We start from the raw sequence: 16,763 nt of genomic DNA, 5'->3' as shown, positions 1-16,763 counted from the left end.
CCTCCCCTTTCCTCCTCCATTTTCCTCCTCGCTTTTTTCGGCCTTCTCGCACGAGTGCTAATGGGCTTACCGGCCCCCCGACAAAATCTCCGTAACCCTTCGAGGTTCCCTGCTTCAATCCCAAACACCAGGGATTAGTTTGGCAGGCTGGATATGAGCTCGGAAGGGTTCGGGCTGGCTCACTTTTCTTCTTTTTTTTTTGTTTTATTTTGTTTTGCTCTTTTTCTGCAGTTCTAAAAAACACTCAGATAGTCAACACCAACTTGCCCAACAAGTTCTTCTACATTCAGATACTTCTGCATGCGGCCACACACGCTACAACACCGCATATTTATTTCGAGTGAACGGAACTTGAACATCACAGCAGAAGGAAAAAAGATGGGTATTTTTATCCGAACTTTGAGCTCTACCCAGAGAATTGAAAATTTGTCGTTCTAACAACGGCACACTGAAGAGTGATTGTATCATTATTGTGTTTTCTTGTTTTTTTGTTTTTTGCACAAACTAATAATCATGAGTAATTACAAGTCAAAGATATTGCAGTCAGAGGGACACAGTCTGACCATTTCTGGGGCATAATATATAGGTTCGTACTACAGGTGTTTTCTAGAGTGACGGCCGCCTCGTTGAAGCTACTAAGAAGAGTAAAAACAAACTTCCATAAAAACTGAAACAATTTATTGTATATTTCATCTATCTTCAGCCTTTGAAAAAAATTTCTTCGTGGCCAAACGTGCATTTAGTTTCTGTCAACAAATGTAACTGAAAACTTGACACCCGACAAATATTTTGCGTATCAGCAAAGAGAACGGGAAACGCGGAGATTGAACCGCAAAATCACAATTTTCTTCGCGTAAAATAGTGCAACTAGCAATAGTAGCATATTATGCCATTTATTAAAAGACAGCAGGTATTACGAAGTTTTCATTCTCTTCTGTTCGCATTTGTTCGCTGATGAAGAAATGGAATGCCCAGATAGCCTCTGCAGCCCTTACATAATTGTTTGGGGCTTTGTCAGGGTGGGCGAAGGCCATCTCAAAAAAAAAAAAACCAGGAGTTCGGAAGGTGTGCTTCCGCAAGTTTTGGGGCTGCTTGGCAAATTTAGGCGTCTGGCGTTCCCCGCCTACTTAGAAAAGAAGCGGAACAGCGGTCAGCTCAACGTCGTCACCAAGCGGGAAGTCATGCCGAATTGTGTGCTTGAACACGTGCGAGATCTTTACCCGAACCCAGCCGGGATTCGCCACAATTCATTTACGAAAAAAACTATAAAAAGGGGTAGGCTTAAACGATTTGGCAGTTTTTGAATATAGTCATGCGGACTAACTGTCCACAAGTACGGAAAGGAATGCAGTGGAAACGCAGAGCTCTATTGTGTTCTTTATGTCCATACTTGTCTTTCGCGCTGTACGCCAATTAAAAGGAATTCTGCAATATCTGTAGATTATGCCTGGTTATGTTGTCGTTAAAAGAAAAGTAATCAAGCAAGTTCGGTATCGTGCCACAATTTGTGCATATACAATTTTATGTGGAATTCAAAGTCAAAACAGTACTTCCGCGGGAAATAATGCATCCGTCGTTCTTCGTCTTCCTGAAGCTATGAAGCTATGAACTACCGATCTCGGCTACAGGACTTTTGGTACACAAAATATCACGCTCAGTAGAAAATTCGCCTTTTCTACCAAAAGTACTGGAAATTATTTATTTTTCAAACAGGTCGGGTGGTGATGCGTGTTTGAGTGTAGGACCGTTGACTGGGCACTGGTTTGCGCCAAGAGTGCAGTGCTTCCCTTCATGCTGCCCGCGACGAGTGTTGAAATTTGAATATAGTAGAAATAAAATCAACTGACACCCTTAGAATTATTTTAAACTTGCGCTTTCTTCAGGCATTAAGATTTTGATCGTACCTTTTATTCATTGTCGTCTTCGATGAGGGAACAACTTGCCGAGGAGGCCGCGCTGTCCGTGTACGCGGCTTGACAGATAAGGTCGCGAATGCTTTTCACGAGTCTTTAAAGACCAAGCATAAAAATGAAAGACGCAGCCACTTTACGCCAATGAAACCAACTTTATGTTTTGGGCAGACGTCTTGCGAGAGTTGCAGTATTTTAATTATGCCTAATAAATTAAATGTTTATGACTAAGTACCAAACGTTTTTAGATGTATTAAGAACCAAAATGTCAATTGGAAAGTTCTAGAGCTGCTTGAGAAACACCCGATTAGCTGTTTGCAACGTGATACGGCTCGCGTGGCTTCCTTCTGACTAGTAATAGAGCTTATGAAACATGACAAAATACCCCGTGATAAAGCGCCCGCCCCATCATAGACTCAATTTCGAATGTCCCGAAATTTGTTTTCATACGCCGGAAAAAAAAAAAAAAGAAATGCATGCAAGACGCGTGCCCCACGCTTTATTTATATCAGAAAAGAACTGTCCTCTGTTTTATATACAACGTTTATTGTTTTTTTGTTTTTTTCACCTACTAGATATTAGAAAAAAACGTCGAAATGAACGTTTTGTGGATGTAAGCTATACGGGCCAGGCGAAGATTGGGTTCAAGAAAGAACGCAACAAAAACCGACTAATTACCTAAAATTCGCAAATTAACCTTTTAATTAGAGAAGAAAACGGCATCTTGTATTTAGAAAGTTGTTGGCCATAATCGCAAGCCACCAAACCGTCCATTCTTAAAAAGATGTAACGCGCGTACACTATTTATTATACGGCGTCCTCCTAATTTGGGCGCGAAAATATAGTTCTGATTTTATGTGGGCTCCATCTCCGCGTGGCACAGCCTAACGCCATGAAGCCAAAGCGACAAATCATGCGCATCGCTGTGACAACGCCACTGTAGAAGGGGCGAGGAGTGCGGTGGCCGAAAAGATTGCGGTAACACGATTCGCGTCCAAATTAGGGTTTTTAGGACGCCGTGAGCCACTTCACGTCCTCTACATCTCTTTAAAAATGAATGATTTGGTGTTTTTGATGACTACAGATAAGGCACAAACCGAAATTGCGTAACTCTGACGTCTTTTTTAGAAAAAGTCTAGTCGTTAAAAAAGTATCGCCCTGTATAAGCACGATTGTAAGGCAGTTCTTTACGTCCGGCGACATCATTACGGCATGGAAGGAGACGTTGACCACAGATCATACTCTGTGTATGATCTGTAATCACTGTTTTTTTTGTTTTTTTTTTGTACGAGAATGAGCAAACATTTGATACCAAATAAAATAGATTTAGCATTCACCGAATTCGGCTTGTTTACTTGATTCAAATCGATATTTGATTTGATTACACTTATTTTGTACCCGCACACGCCTACTTTATTCCCTAATGAGTTACAAGTGATAATTACATTGTTTGTTTGTTTGTTTTTTGTCGTGTGAGGTCATCACAATTTATTATTAACAATCGCAGCTATGCGGTTACGCAGAGGAGGCGCATTTGAAGATATTCAAAATTGTTCTGAATACACAAACAACTTCAAACGTCTTGCTGTTTGGGTCGTTTCCTACACGCAGGACCAATAATAAAGCCAAAACCTTATAGAGGAGACTATCTCTATCAACTCAACGCACAAACACGATGTGAAGCGTGTCTGCGTTCGTTCGAAAAGAGATACCGGCGAGCAAACCATAGCGTTGAATGTCCATGCATCAAAACGTCCGTGCACCGAAATATCCGCGCACCGAAAAGTCCCACACCAAAAAGTCTTTGCAGCAAAAAGTCCGTACACTGAAATGTCTGTGTGCCAAAAAGTCCGCACCGAAATGCCCTACAGCAAAACGCTTTACACCGAAAAGTGCTAGACCCACTACGGATGGGATCCTCCGTCACCTCTGCCGGTTTACGAACCATGATGATTCAGAGCCACTGGTCTATGGAGCGCCATCCCTGATATACAGAAAACGCCGCTCGTACTTCCCGTTGTCGCCATGAGCCCGCCTAAACAACGAAAGATGCCAAATCAGATATTTATATTAAAATTTATACTTCAATGACTACTTCTTTGAGCAGAACAAGGCATGCATTTGTGCTCTCACAACAGCAAAGAATCGTCTTCCAAACGAACGCTAAAAAAGAGCCAATGCAACTCGTTGGGAAGAGCAAGTGCCAAGCTCGCTCAAAACAGCTACTCGGATGGTTCAGCTCCTTGTCGCAGGTGTGCCGGCTGGCTTCTGGATAATCTTTTCAAATCCTTGAAGCTTTCATTTCCTCCACCCCACACTTGTAAAAAAAAGACAAAAAAAAAACAAAAACAGGCAGCTGGCAAAAAACAAAAATCGGAAAATGGCGAGGAGGAAACGAGAGGCGATTTTCTCCTCTCACAGTGGCGAGAAGGAAAGTGAGGGTCGGGTTCCTTCTCTCTGCTTGCGGGCCGACCTTTAAGGAAAAATGCATGTTGTGACGTGTGGTTTATTTGCTCTGTTAAAATAGTTTTATTGCCCTGCAGTTGTTGAAGACTGCAGGGCAGTCTTCAACAACTGCAGTTGTTGAAGACTGCAGGGAATGGATCGAGATTTAAAGGCGTTTTGCATTTTTACTTTCTATCCCCTTCTATTACAACACTTCCAACAACAATCTTTTTGCTGCAAATATTTGTCTCTGTTATAATCACAGTTAAAATAGTTCTTATGGTACTTTGAGGAACTGGGGGGTTTTCTATAGTACTTGCATCGCTTTTTACAAGATGATGAACCAGAATCACTTGCTCCAAAAGCTGAAATAGGGGGGTGGGGTGGGGGGGACACGCTACCACAGCCATCATGGAGCACTCACACATAATTTTGTTGCAGATTATACTTCTGAGCATCGCCAGCAATGACGGGGCCCATGCTGTGGACGGACCATGGTATGCCACTGAACCGATCATTCTTGAGCCAACCACGGGAAAACAGCAGCTCCCAGAACCCGTCCTGGGGCCCTAAACTCGTCAAACACAAAGTTGGGGCCAAAGTTCACCGAGCGCGCCGATTGGACTATACGGGCGATGACTACGCGCTTTTTCCGCCGGCGTCCAATCAGCGCGCTCCGCGAACTTTCGGCTCCAACTTTGTGTTCGACGAGTTTAGGGCCCCTGGTGTATTTCAAGTTAGGAGCATTAGGAGCCTGCCAACATTGGTCGTCAGCTGCGATGCCTCTACAAAAGCCGCTATCCCATGCCGGTCATTCGGGGCACGCTACCACAGCCGTGATGGAGCACTCAAACATATTTTTGCTGCAGGTTGGTTATTTGAAAACTTCGGCCTGCTGTGATTCTAGCAACTAATGTCTGCTAGTGGTATTGTGGCCCAGTGATGGCCAGATTTAACACAGCTCTCTCGAAATTTTCTGACATTTATGTTGTAAATTATTTTTTTTTTGATTGTACAGTTAATGACAACTAGTTACTTTTCAAACAAAAGTTGCTAGAATTTATTCTTGCCTTTGTTCTATGCGTTCGTATTTGGTTAGACAGCACTAAACCCTGGTACATGGAAGATTTTAAAAACTAGGTCAACAGAAAGAAAAGACTATTTAAGATAGCCAAAAACTCGAATTTCGAGACAGCCTGGACCAAATATAACTCTTGGGCCAAACTCTGTATCGAACGTATGCATTTCTTTGAAGACAAATTTTATAACTGAATTATAGAATAACCAAAAAACGTTTTGGAAACTTATTTTCTCATATCAGACATCCCGTTCAATACTCTTGATGAACAATGATGGCAGTGTTATTTCGGACACTGAATGTCCTACGGTTTTGAACAGTTCCTTTTAGTCTACTTTTACTGATGGAGATAGTTCCTTTTTACCTTTTGTACCAGATGTAGATTTTAGGTATATGGACCCTATTTCTATAACACCGTCTAAATTGCGATATTAATGATAACCTCAAAATTTTCAGCTTGGCTGGTGTCGACTCAATACAAAAATTCTAAAAAATACCAAGGGTTGTCACAAAAAATAGGTGACGAGGCGAAGTAAAACTGAACAAAATGAATGTTTAATGGGATGAACTTTGCCCAAATTAAAGGGAAATAACAGCACGTCGGAGGCGTCGAGTGTCTTCAATACAACAGGGTCGAGCACAAGCGATAACTGATTGCATGAGGCCACGCGGGGCTTCTTTTATAGCACTCTCCTTTCTAGAACATTCTGTACTCAAACATTCTGTACTCGAACATTCCGTACTAGAACATTCTGTTCTAGAATTAACCACGGCCTTCTCAAATTTTCTAGAAGCATCGTCTTAGGAATAAATAAAGACATCTGCCGGTCCCAGGATTCAAACCCGGGACCTCTGCATGACAGTCGGGCGCGGTGCCCCCTGGGCTACCCCTAAGCACGCAGTAATATGCAGTCTACTTTTCCAGCATTCATCCACTGGTTGCATCCCACCCGAGTGGAAGGTTGGGAAGGTCGTTCCAATCTACAAAAGTGGCGACCGTCACTCTGCGGGAAGCTACCGTCCCGTATCATTAACCAGCGTTGTATGCAAGTTGTTAGAACTCAAAATATTTTCTCATGTAGTATCGCATCTGGAATCTACTAACAACTTTTTCTACCAAAATCAGTGCAGGTTTCGTAAAAGATATTCATGCTAGAGGCAGTTGCTGGAGTTCACCCGTGATATTCATGTTAATATGAACACTAGGTCTCAAGTATGATGCTATATTTTTTATTACTCTAAGGCTTTCGATCATGTATCTCACTGTCATTTAATATCAAAACTTTCCTCACTAAATCTTGATTCTCTCACTTTATCATGGATTCGAAATTTTCTTCGTGAAAAACAGCACGAAAGGGAAAAGGACAAAAAGGAAGGACTACATAGGATAAGTGCTTACTAACAACTCATCTTTCATTGGAATGTGTAGATGGCACTATGTTCGCTCGGGTATAAGGCGCACCGTGGATTTTGCACTTCCTTCTTCTTCATTGCACACTCCACATGCTAACCAAGATTCAGAAAATGAATCTCACTGTTCGTTGGAGTCAGTGAAGGTTGGCTCACTCAAGATGGTCTGTTTTTTATTATGTAATAGGTTTCCTTCATTTCTCTACACATTTGGTCTTGGTGTTTAAACAATACAATGGTGTTGGAGAACTGCAGTTTGCACCGCAATCTCGACAGTGCTCCGCTAAATGCTAGTATGCGCTCCCTTGCAATGAGCTTTGGTGTTCTCAGAGTCCGATGTTCAGGCATCGCCTGGTCACCCAGGTATCCTGGTCACCAGATAAAAATCAGAAACATTAAAAGATATATTTTTTTTAATTATTGGAACTTTAAATATTCTTAAGTGTTTTCTGTATGCCCAGTAACCTATGGGGCTATCATGTAATGAATACTCTAACTTGCCTAATTTCTGTGTCCTGGCCCCTTTCAAGTGATTTCATTTGGGTTTACAGCTTTCTTAAATCACACTGGCACCTGCAGTGCACTTACGTGCAACTCATAGTTTGCAGGTATCGGGTGGTTTAGTTTGTCATTGCATTCTGTTCAGAACCTAACCACATTCCACATTTTTTTGTTTTTCTTTGTTTCGAGGTTCTATAGTTCATATAGACTTGATTGCTGTGCAGGTTACGAACATTGCCTTCCACTTGAAAGCTGGACGTAACCCAGTAATTATTTTTCAAGAATAAAGATACGAACATGTTTTACTCAGTGCTGCATCTTGTGTGCACTTGCTTGACATTTCTTACTAACACAGTGTTCGAACACCTATCTCTGGGAGGTGCACTTGGCAGTAACCCCTGAAATTAACTTGTGACAGCAGGCTTGAAGAAACTCATTAAATGTGGAAATTTCATTTTGAAAGGTATTTTCCGAACTTGCCTTGTTAAAATGGTTTCATAGCATAAGTCACACGTTGGTTTCACTGATTTGTGCCTGCCAGAATGAATCTGAGTTACCTGCACTGCGCTTATGTATAACTCATAGTTTGCAGAAATCGGGAGGTTTAGTTTGTCATTGCATTCTGTTCAGAACCTAATCACATTCCACTTTTTTTTTCCAGGTTCTGTAGTTTTCCGTATGGACTTGATTGCTCTGGAAGTTAGAGATTACTTTCCACATAAAAGCTGGACATGGCCCACTAATTATTTCTCAAGAATAAAGGTATGAACACGTTTTACTCCGTACTGCATCTTATGTGCGCTTGCTTGAAATGTCTTACTAACACAGTGTGTAATTATCTCTGAGAGACACAGTTGGCAGTAACTTCTGAAAATAACTCGTGACAGCATGCTTGCAGAAACTCATTGATTGCAGCAATTTTGTCTTCGAAGGCATTTTCGGACTTCCTTTGTTAATTCGTAGCATAGGTCTCAAGTTGGTTTTGCTGTCTAGTTCCCGCGAGAGTTAAGCTGAGGCTCTTGCAATGCGCTTACGTGTAGCTCATAGTTTGCAGAAATTGGGAAATTTATTCTGTCATCGCACTCTGTTAATAATCTAATCACATTCCATATTTTCTGTTTTGCTTTTCCAGGATCTGTAGTTCTTCATATGGACTTTATTGCTCTGAAAATCAGAGATTGCCTTGTACATGAAAGATGGAAGTGGCCCACTAATTATTTCTTGAGAAAAAAAGGTATGAACATGTTTTACCTAATACTGTATCTTGTGTGCACTTGCTTCAAATTTCTAACAGTGCTTAAGCACCTGCTAACCGCTGGGATGCACAGCTGGCGTTAACTCCTGAAAGTAACTTGGGCCCACAACCTAATCACATTTTATGGTCGCTAGATATTTACTTTGAATTGTTCCCGCATCAAAAATTAGTTGGCGTGTTGTCCGTAACTTGCGGCGGCAAAAAGCTGCAACTCTCAATCACTAAGCTGCACGTCATGCGTGATAACGGGAATCATTCAGACATTAAAAATTAGCTGCCGTGTTTTCCATACCTTCCAGTAACGGCTAGAGCCTGTTGAACTGCTAGCTGCAATGATCTAATAAAACGGACGTCTCAGTGAACAATAATTATATTAGTAAAATGCTATATTTATTGTTCACTGAGACGTCCATTTTGTTAAGTCACTGCAGCTAGCAGTTCAACAGGCTCTGGCCGTTGCTTCAAGTTACGAACAACACTCCAGCTAATTTAAACGATTCCCGTCGTCGTGCGTCATGTGCAACTCTGTGATTGAGAGTTGCGGTTTTTTGCCGTGGCAAGTTACAGAAAACATGGCAGCTAATTTTTGATTCCGGAACAATACCCGTATCCGTGCATCACGTGCGGTACAGTGACTGAGAGTTACAGTTTTCTGCCATGATTCTACAGGTCAAGTTACGGGGAAAATCGTGGGGCCTCATTACTGTCATGCACGTAATACATAGTTAAAGCTGTGACCGTGATGGAAGACAACACTAATTGTATCGACATCAAAAATTAGCTGGCAATTTTTATTAATTTGACGGAATTTGTTTTTACAGTGAATGTACTTTTTGTCAGGATCCGATGAGCTTGGATTGTGTCTAACTCTTGACCGGGAATCTCTGACGAGTCCAGCGTGTAATCCACGGCGAAAGGCCCTGTACAGCGCTATTTGTAAGTGCTTTTTATTCAAATAGTCCGTGAGAGACGTTATGATTCGTTATTTTTGTGTTCGAAGTCATGTTTATTTCATTTTTGCTGTTAAAATATGGCTGTCTTCTTGGCGGTAGATGTGTGGTGTAGTAAAGTCCTCCCAGTAGGTCCAAAGCCGAATGCCACAGAGTGTTGAGTTAGTTCTTATTTGCCAAGATTCGGCTTGTTGGGCGCGACTGGAGTGTCAGTTACGTCACTGCGATATGTGAATGCATTTGCCAGGAATTATCTTTACTCAACGAGTTCTTTTGTTATGTGACTGATTTATTTTAAATTCTTGATTCATTCTAATGTCATGTTCTGTTCAACTGTCATGTTCTTTCGTATAACAGGGTATTTATTGGACTGTTAATTTAGTAGTACATTTGACACTGGTTAGCTGAAGAGGGAGGCTAGCGGTTTTATTTTTAACTTGTAAATAATATGGAGGTAATATGGGTACATTTATGACTACATATTTCTGTGCCGCAAATACCGTAAGTCTTAAAACATTCTTTTTTTTGTTTTCAAACCAACATAGAAATATAGGTGTGAACTTAAATGGCAAGTTTGTAATTATCAGTTCTTAAAAACACCTGAAAAAAAATTTTTTTTTGTAAAGTCTTGTTGGGGCACGCGTGTCAAAGAAAATTGAAGCAAAAAAAAGCATTTTATTTTAGAGAAATATTGATGGCGCGAGGTGCCTTGCAATTAAGTCAGTAGTCACCTCCTTTCAACTGCTTTTCTCTTGGCATTCGGGCGTGTGGAGGAGAGGTGGATCGGCTTCGCCTTCACGTTGAGGTGGAAAGAACGAATGACCATCTCGTTGAGGTGGAAAGAGCAAATGACCATTCTGTCATGTCATGGACTTTGCCCGCATAATTTGAAATCAATCTTTTGCCGTCAATATTGCTCTAAACATTTTTTTTTCTCATAAAATTAATTCTTTTGACACGCGCGTCCCAACCAAACTGCTTAAAATAATTTTTTTTAAAGGCCCTTTAAAGCTAGATGAAGGGTTGAGGGTCACTATGATGTTGCAAGAGTAGGCCTAAGCAATTTATAAATGCACCTTCCTACTATTTGAAAAAAAAAAGAAAAAAAGAGCTCTAAATTCGACCTTGCAATGCATGTGCCTGCACCTGCATTCAGAGTGGCGCAACCAGTTCAATCACATGCACCAAGAAATTTCGAGCGCACATCTATTGTGCAGCTAGCTGCATGATGAAATGGCACACATGAACAGCTTGCTGACTATCTAGTAGTGTCGGTTGTGGCGGAGCTTAAGCAGGCCACAATGCATTCTTTGTTTTGACATGTGGCACATTTATCAATTATTTTAACTCTTGCGAATCATAACCTGTGTGTTCTTGGGTTGGGCTACTTTTATATATATATATATGTATATATATATATATATATATATATATTTATAGAATTTGTGCATTTTAGTATGTATAATTTTTTATTTTTTTATTAAGGTTAAATGGTACTTTATAGCAAATTAGCTCCTTGTAGAGCTGAAATTACATTTAGTCAATGATCTCCCCAAACTGAGATGTTTCATGCCTTCGCTAGCTTTTTTTTTTTTTTTTGTAAAGGTGTAAAATAAACTATAGTATACGGCAGCCAGCACTGAAACACAATAGATTGTTCACACTAATTAATCTATAAAAACTTGGACGATTCCACTTGGACAAATCCAGTTGTTAAGAAATTGCATTCATCCTACCCTTCGGGAAAGTCTGTATAAAAATAGAGCTATGTCTTTCGCCACTGTGGGCAGAGGCCAGCTAAATTGCTACCGTTGGGAAGGTGGAGGGGTGATGTGCAGGGAAGCTAAGCCCTATCCCTCTCTCCCATATTGTCTGCTATAATTGTTTCAAATGTCAGAAAAAAAGGGGGGAAGGCAACGGCCCCCTCCCCTTGCACCCTTGTCTCGATGCCACTGTCAGGGGGTAATAACTTGGGGATGCCATAAATAAATGCAACCACTTACGGCTGCCATTGCATACAAAGGAGAAAATACAGAGAGAGGGAGAGCGATGTGGATTATCTTTCTCTTAGGTATTCATGTCAGAAGGGGTACTAATGGTTGTGGATGGTTGGGGCTGAGCAAGATAGCCATGAGTGCTGCCTAAGTGTTCAGTTCGGACTCCTGTTCAATCGGCAAAAAAGCAAGTCCCAGTCAACTATTCAAGTATATCCTATGAATGGCTCCTGGGATTTTCGAATATGGTCTATTGTCTTGCAAATTAGTGTGCTGGTATTAACTAAGGGCACTTAGCAAGCTGTTTACTCATTTTTAATATTGCTGACTTTACATTAAAGCTGGTGAACTTTCAGCCTTCTGCAACGCATAGTTTTTTTTATTAGGTCCAAAAACGTTGGGTATATCTTTCTTGATTGGATTCTGCATTATTGTGATCATTCAGCTGTGTTGAATGAAACATATGAGTTTCTTATCCCAGCCTTGATATTTATTTTTTATGCAGTCGGGGGGTGGTGGTCATTGCCTTGATTTGATAGTGTTTTGGCATAGAATTTTAGGAATTATCGCCATATAAGAATACACTTACCATCAGAAAACTAGGCAACCTCATTCTTTGCAGCTCCTGCCATGGAGGTGGTAAAGAGCCTGGCAGCCCTGCTGAAGGATTCACCAGCTTCTCTCATTGAGAAGGTATGGTATACCATTCTGATATAATTTCTAACCTCTTAAACGAAGTGAAAACTGGCTCACATATCAATTTCAGTATGCATGGTAACTCAGAACCCTGCTCGCAGGTACCTGTGAAGCAAAAGCAGCCAGGGAGGCTGTTCTAAGAGCAGCCTCTCTGGCATCTCGTAGGAAAAAAGAAACCTGCAGTTTAACAGAAATTCATCATCACCAACTCGAAGAACACAAAAAAAGCATCGAAATAAATCAGAAGAGTAGGTTTAAAAAGATGAAGTTGTTTAAAAACTCGGTTTGCCAAAAAACTTTAAGAAATATTAGAATGTGACTAAATATGGTGAAGGAGATGTTCAAACACTTACTCTGCACCTGTTGCTGGGCTGACAGGCAGTATTGGTCTTATGCCTTCAGCCTCTATAAAAGATGCTCTAATAAAGCAACAAGCAACAGTGTTTTATATAGGCATGTACTATCTCAGCAGACTCCGAGCATACCGAGATACATACAATAAAATGCAAATAAGCCTGTCGTGCCTATTTGGTAATTCTGGCAATTTATAAAGACAATGTGGTGTGAAGTGGGGAAAGAAAGTTTAGGCTTCAATCTTTGAGCTAGTTGAAAGGCCAAAATTATAGCAAAAGGCAGGATATGGTGTTGTTGCTCTTATTGTGTGCTGGTGTAACATGAACAAATATTTTCATCTACAAATTCTCACTTTACTGAAGTGTACCTTTAATGGTGTGCTACTTGATGTGCTATTTGCATTGTGTTGTATTTTTCTGGGCCCATGAGGGGGCCACATATATTGCCGCGCATGATGTGGTGGCCGAGTGGGCACCACTCCTGGGTGTCATGCAGAGGCCCTGGGTTTGAATCCCGGAACCACTGCAGTTGCTTAATTACTCGAAAAACCCGTGGTTCTAGAAATTTCTAGAACATTGTTGTTTGTTCTAGAACAGAATGTTCTAGGGCCAAAAGTTTTAGTGGAAATGTTCTGGAATTGGGAACAGACTATAAGAAGAGCCCCGCGTGGTCAGTGTATTGCCAGCACTCGACTCTGCTGTCACACCGACATTCGATGCCTGCGACGCATGTTCTCCTTTTTTGTTTTGGGCACAAACGTTTCTTAAACGTCTATTTTCCTCAGTTTATCTTCGCTTTGTCACCTGTTATACGTTACGATATAGACGCTTTTACTGCACACCAGATTAGGGACACTATAACAGCCTTTTAGTTTTTCACCGAGGTGCTCAGCCACTGAAAAGGGCAATAAGGAACCCAAACAAAGTCCGAATTTGTGATGTCTAGAAAGTCAATAACCTATCGTGCGACATGTAAAGTGAAATGAATGAAGTTAAATTAAACAAAATGTGAAGATCAGTTATGGTTACACCTACGCACACCTGCCTGATAGCATCTCTGTACACTATTTATTTTGGCAGGCACTAATGAAAGCTTTATATTTGCCTTCTGTAAACTATTTTCATATTCTTTAGATTTCTTTTTGCTTGTGTGCATATGCATTTAAGAAATATTGCTGGCAAAAGACATAATTATTTGAAGTGCAGTAATTCTGTAATCAAGACTTGGTAGTATCTTGTAGTAATTAATGTCCTGTGGAGATGTATTTGCTAACTTTTTTTTCTTGGAATATAACTGCAATTAGGTGCTACAAAGGGGCTTTTGAGCCCACTGAGCCCACACCCATGTCTCAATGAGCACTATCTCATACTTTACAAATGTCTAAAAAATCAGCACAGGACACCGAGTACCCATCCCAGACTGACCATCAAGTTAATTGGGTTGCTCTTCCAAGTTCATCATGCAAAAAAGTGTGGAAAAAACGAGGGCGACATAGAAGAAACACGGGAGGAGCGCTGACTATCAACTAACAAATTTTATTATGAATACATATAAAAATGCCCCTTAAATCTGTGGCAGTGCGATCCCGTGCTAGGATATCACATGACTATTAATACAAGCATAATGACAGGGAATAAAAAGTTAGCCCAAATCTAAAAATTTGATCCCGCTTTCTAGCAGTGCCAATGAAGGTTGACTGATGTAGGTGGCTGTTATCTTTTTTTATTTGCTAGAAACTGCTAGAAAGTTAGAGCACATTTTTAGGCTGGGGCTAGCTTTTTATGACTGCTCTCGATTCCCTGCCAGCCGTGCAAGGCGCTTGCATCGGCAATTGGGCCGGCGGTAGAATTTTTTCGGCTCACTTGCAAAGCATTGGTGTGATAGGAAACTCTGCAACTGAACCATAAAGTGCTTCTAGTGACATTGCTCAGAACAACCTAAGGCATGGGCTCATATATGCAAAAATGGCCAGGTTAAACAATTGCTTGGTGAGAAGTCAAGAAAAATTGACTGTTTAGGTCTCCTAATATCTCATCGCAGCTGCCATTATTTTTAGATTCATGCCTTTCTGTCATTGGAAAGATTCTCACAGTATAGCTTCAATCATAAAATGGATATTTGATACTGTGATATCTTCCCTTTTTAGCTTTTGTCATGAGTTCATTAGCAAGCCCCTTTATTATAGCTTGTTTATTCAAACAGTGGCATTTAATTGCTTGATCTGTAGCATTTCTAGCTTTGATGTGAGGGGCAAAGTGAATGGAAGTACACCTCCTCCTTCTCCCCCCCTTTCCACCCCAGTTTTATTTTATATTATTTTCTTCTCTTGTAAATTCAGGGTGTCTAGAGACCTGAAAAACTGGGCATTGTCAGGAAAATTTTAATTACCGGAAAAAATCTGGGAATTGTCAGGGATATTGTCAAAAAGTGAGCCCAGTCAGGGAAAATGAGTCAGAAACGCTATTGAGTGCCCTGAGCAAAAACTTGAGGACTTGGGGGCAGAAAAATAGGCAATAAATTCTGCTTAGACCGGAGCGCAGGCCCTGCTCACCCAATGTAGAGTGCGCAACTCGATGCAAAGGCAACAGCCAACAAATCCAGTCCAAGCCTTGGATTGGATTGGATTGAGGGCACGATACTAGGCTATGTCCAGTTAGAGCTTCTAGATTTAGTAACAAATGGGAAAGCCACAGACACCAATCCAATCCAAGGATTAAGCCGAAAGTATTTGAAAGTGTGCATCTGGCGGCCATGCTGCCATTCGGTTATTAACGGGTATGGTTGAGCGTTGGTGTTTTCATTATGTTTCCGGAAGTCGCCTCCTACTGAAGATGTCGGCGGCAAGAAAGTGCTCTTTTAACCCGGATTGGACGAACTCGAATATTTCGGTATACGCAAGTTGGATTAAGCCCATGCAAAATGATGCTCACAGTGCTCAATGCTCAATGCCTTGTGTTGTAATGGTCTCATATATTGAACTGCCTTTACAGAGGTCAGGGAATTTCACCTGAAATTGTCAGGGAAAATCTGGAAAAGTTGGGGAATTTCAAAATAATAATTCGCTAGACACCCTGAAATTGCTGTAATTACCCCGAGGAGACTGAGTAGACTTTCTTTGGTAATTATCTTCCTTTGAAATACTACAAATTGCCCAAGTTTGTTCTTCACAGGAGGAGGATCATGTCCAGCCAGCCTTCCCTGTGATGCAAGTCAGGGGAGGGGCCTCAAGTTCACCACTCACAGTGGTGCTGGAGGACTGCTCCTTCGAGGTAACGGACATTGTGGCCGGTATTGCGCTCATTCTTGCGCTATACTGGGTCCATGACATTTCCTGCTGTCCAAAAGCATCCCGGTCGCTTGCTGTGATTGGCAACTTCATTGGCTTGACCTACAAGACCAAGTCATTCTTGGCACTAGATTTAATTTCAAAACTGGAAGATTGAGATCTTAAATGAGTGCATTTTTTTACATATACATTAAAATCTGTTTTTTTACGAGCACCGTATTACTGTTTTCACTCGACCTTGCATGAGGGCCTGTATGGGCACCCTCTGAAAAGGCTCATGCAACACCTTTCGTGCTGCATTCCACCCGTTCCTACAATCCATCGTCCTGTGAGCACATGCAGAATTCTCTTCGGACATTCGCATCCGTGCATTGCGGAGTGTTGTAGCTGTGAACAAGAAATGCCCATATTCGAGGGAAATAAACACCTTGCTTAAGGGATTCAATGTCTTGGAAGCTCTTCGTTTGCCCTTCTATAGAGTTCAGGCACACTACATGAAAGGGAAAAGATAACACCTAACAGAGTGCACTTTTAGCTCTGACGTAGAGCTTAATTAACACTTCTTATGGAGCTGAAGTTACCCTTTACGAGGGAGTTAATATAACTCTTGGCATGAGAGTGTAGCCTTGACCACTCATTAGAGTTGTTCTATTTGCACCTAAGAGAGTAGCCACAACATTCGCTTCGAGGGTACGTACAACACCACCTGTAGGAGTCTATGCTACTCTTCAAAAGTGTTAATTTTACAGCTCATTTCAAGGAGTAACCCTTACCCTAGAAAAGAGTAACACTAACTCTCGTCAAGAGTAACTCCTTGTTACTCTCAAAAGTGTACAGTCAACACCTCGTTTTGAAGAGTAATTGTAACTCTTGTCCAGAGTAAC

The 16,763-nt window shown here is 41.2% G+C and overlaps 1 long non-coding RNA gene across 1 annotated transcript; it reads left to right on the top strand.

Moving 5' to 3' along the window:
• Nucleotides 1-9,490: 9,490 nt before the first annotated feature.
• On the top strand, nt 9,491-15,942 carry LOC115318915. The gene is made up of 3 exons (XR_003918359.3): nt 9,491-9,535; nt 12,166-12,236; nt 15,764-15,942. It is a non-coding gene; the product is annotated as an uncharacterized LOC115318915 (long non-coding RNA).
• Nucleotides 15,943-16,763: the final 821 nt, after the last annotated feature.

The sequence above is a fragment of the Ixodes scapularis genome, unplaced genomic scaffold (assembly GCF_016920785.2).
Source record: "Ixodes scapularis isolate PalLabHiFi unplaced genomic scaffold, ASM1692078v2 PGA_scaffold0__279_contigs__length_252992795, whole genome shotgun sequence".
Taxonomy (NCBI): domain Eukaryota; kingdom Metazoa; phylum Arthropoda; class Arachnida; order Ixodida; family Ixodidae; genus Ixodes; species Ixodes scapularis.
The sequence above is the reverse complement of the archived record's forward strand: the minus strand, read 5'-3'. Positions and strand labels throughout refer to the sequence as shown.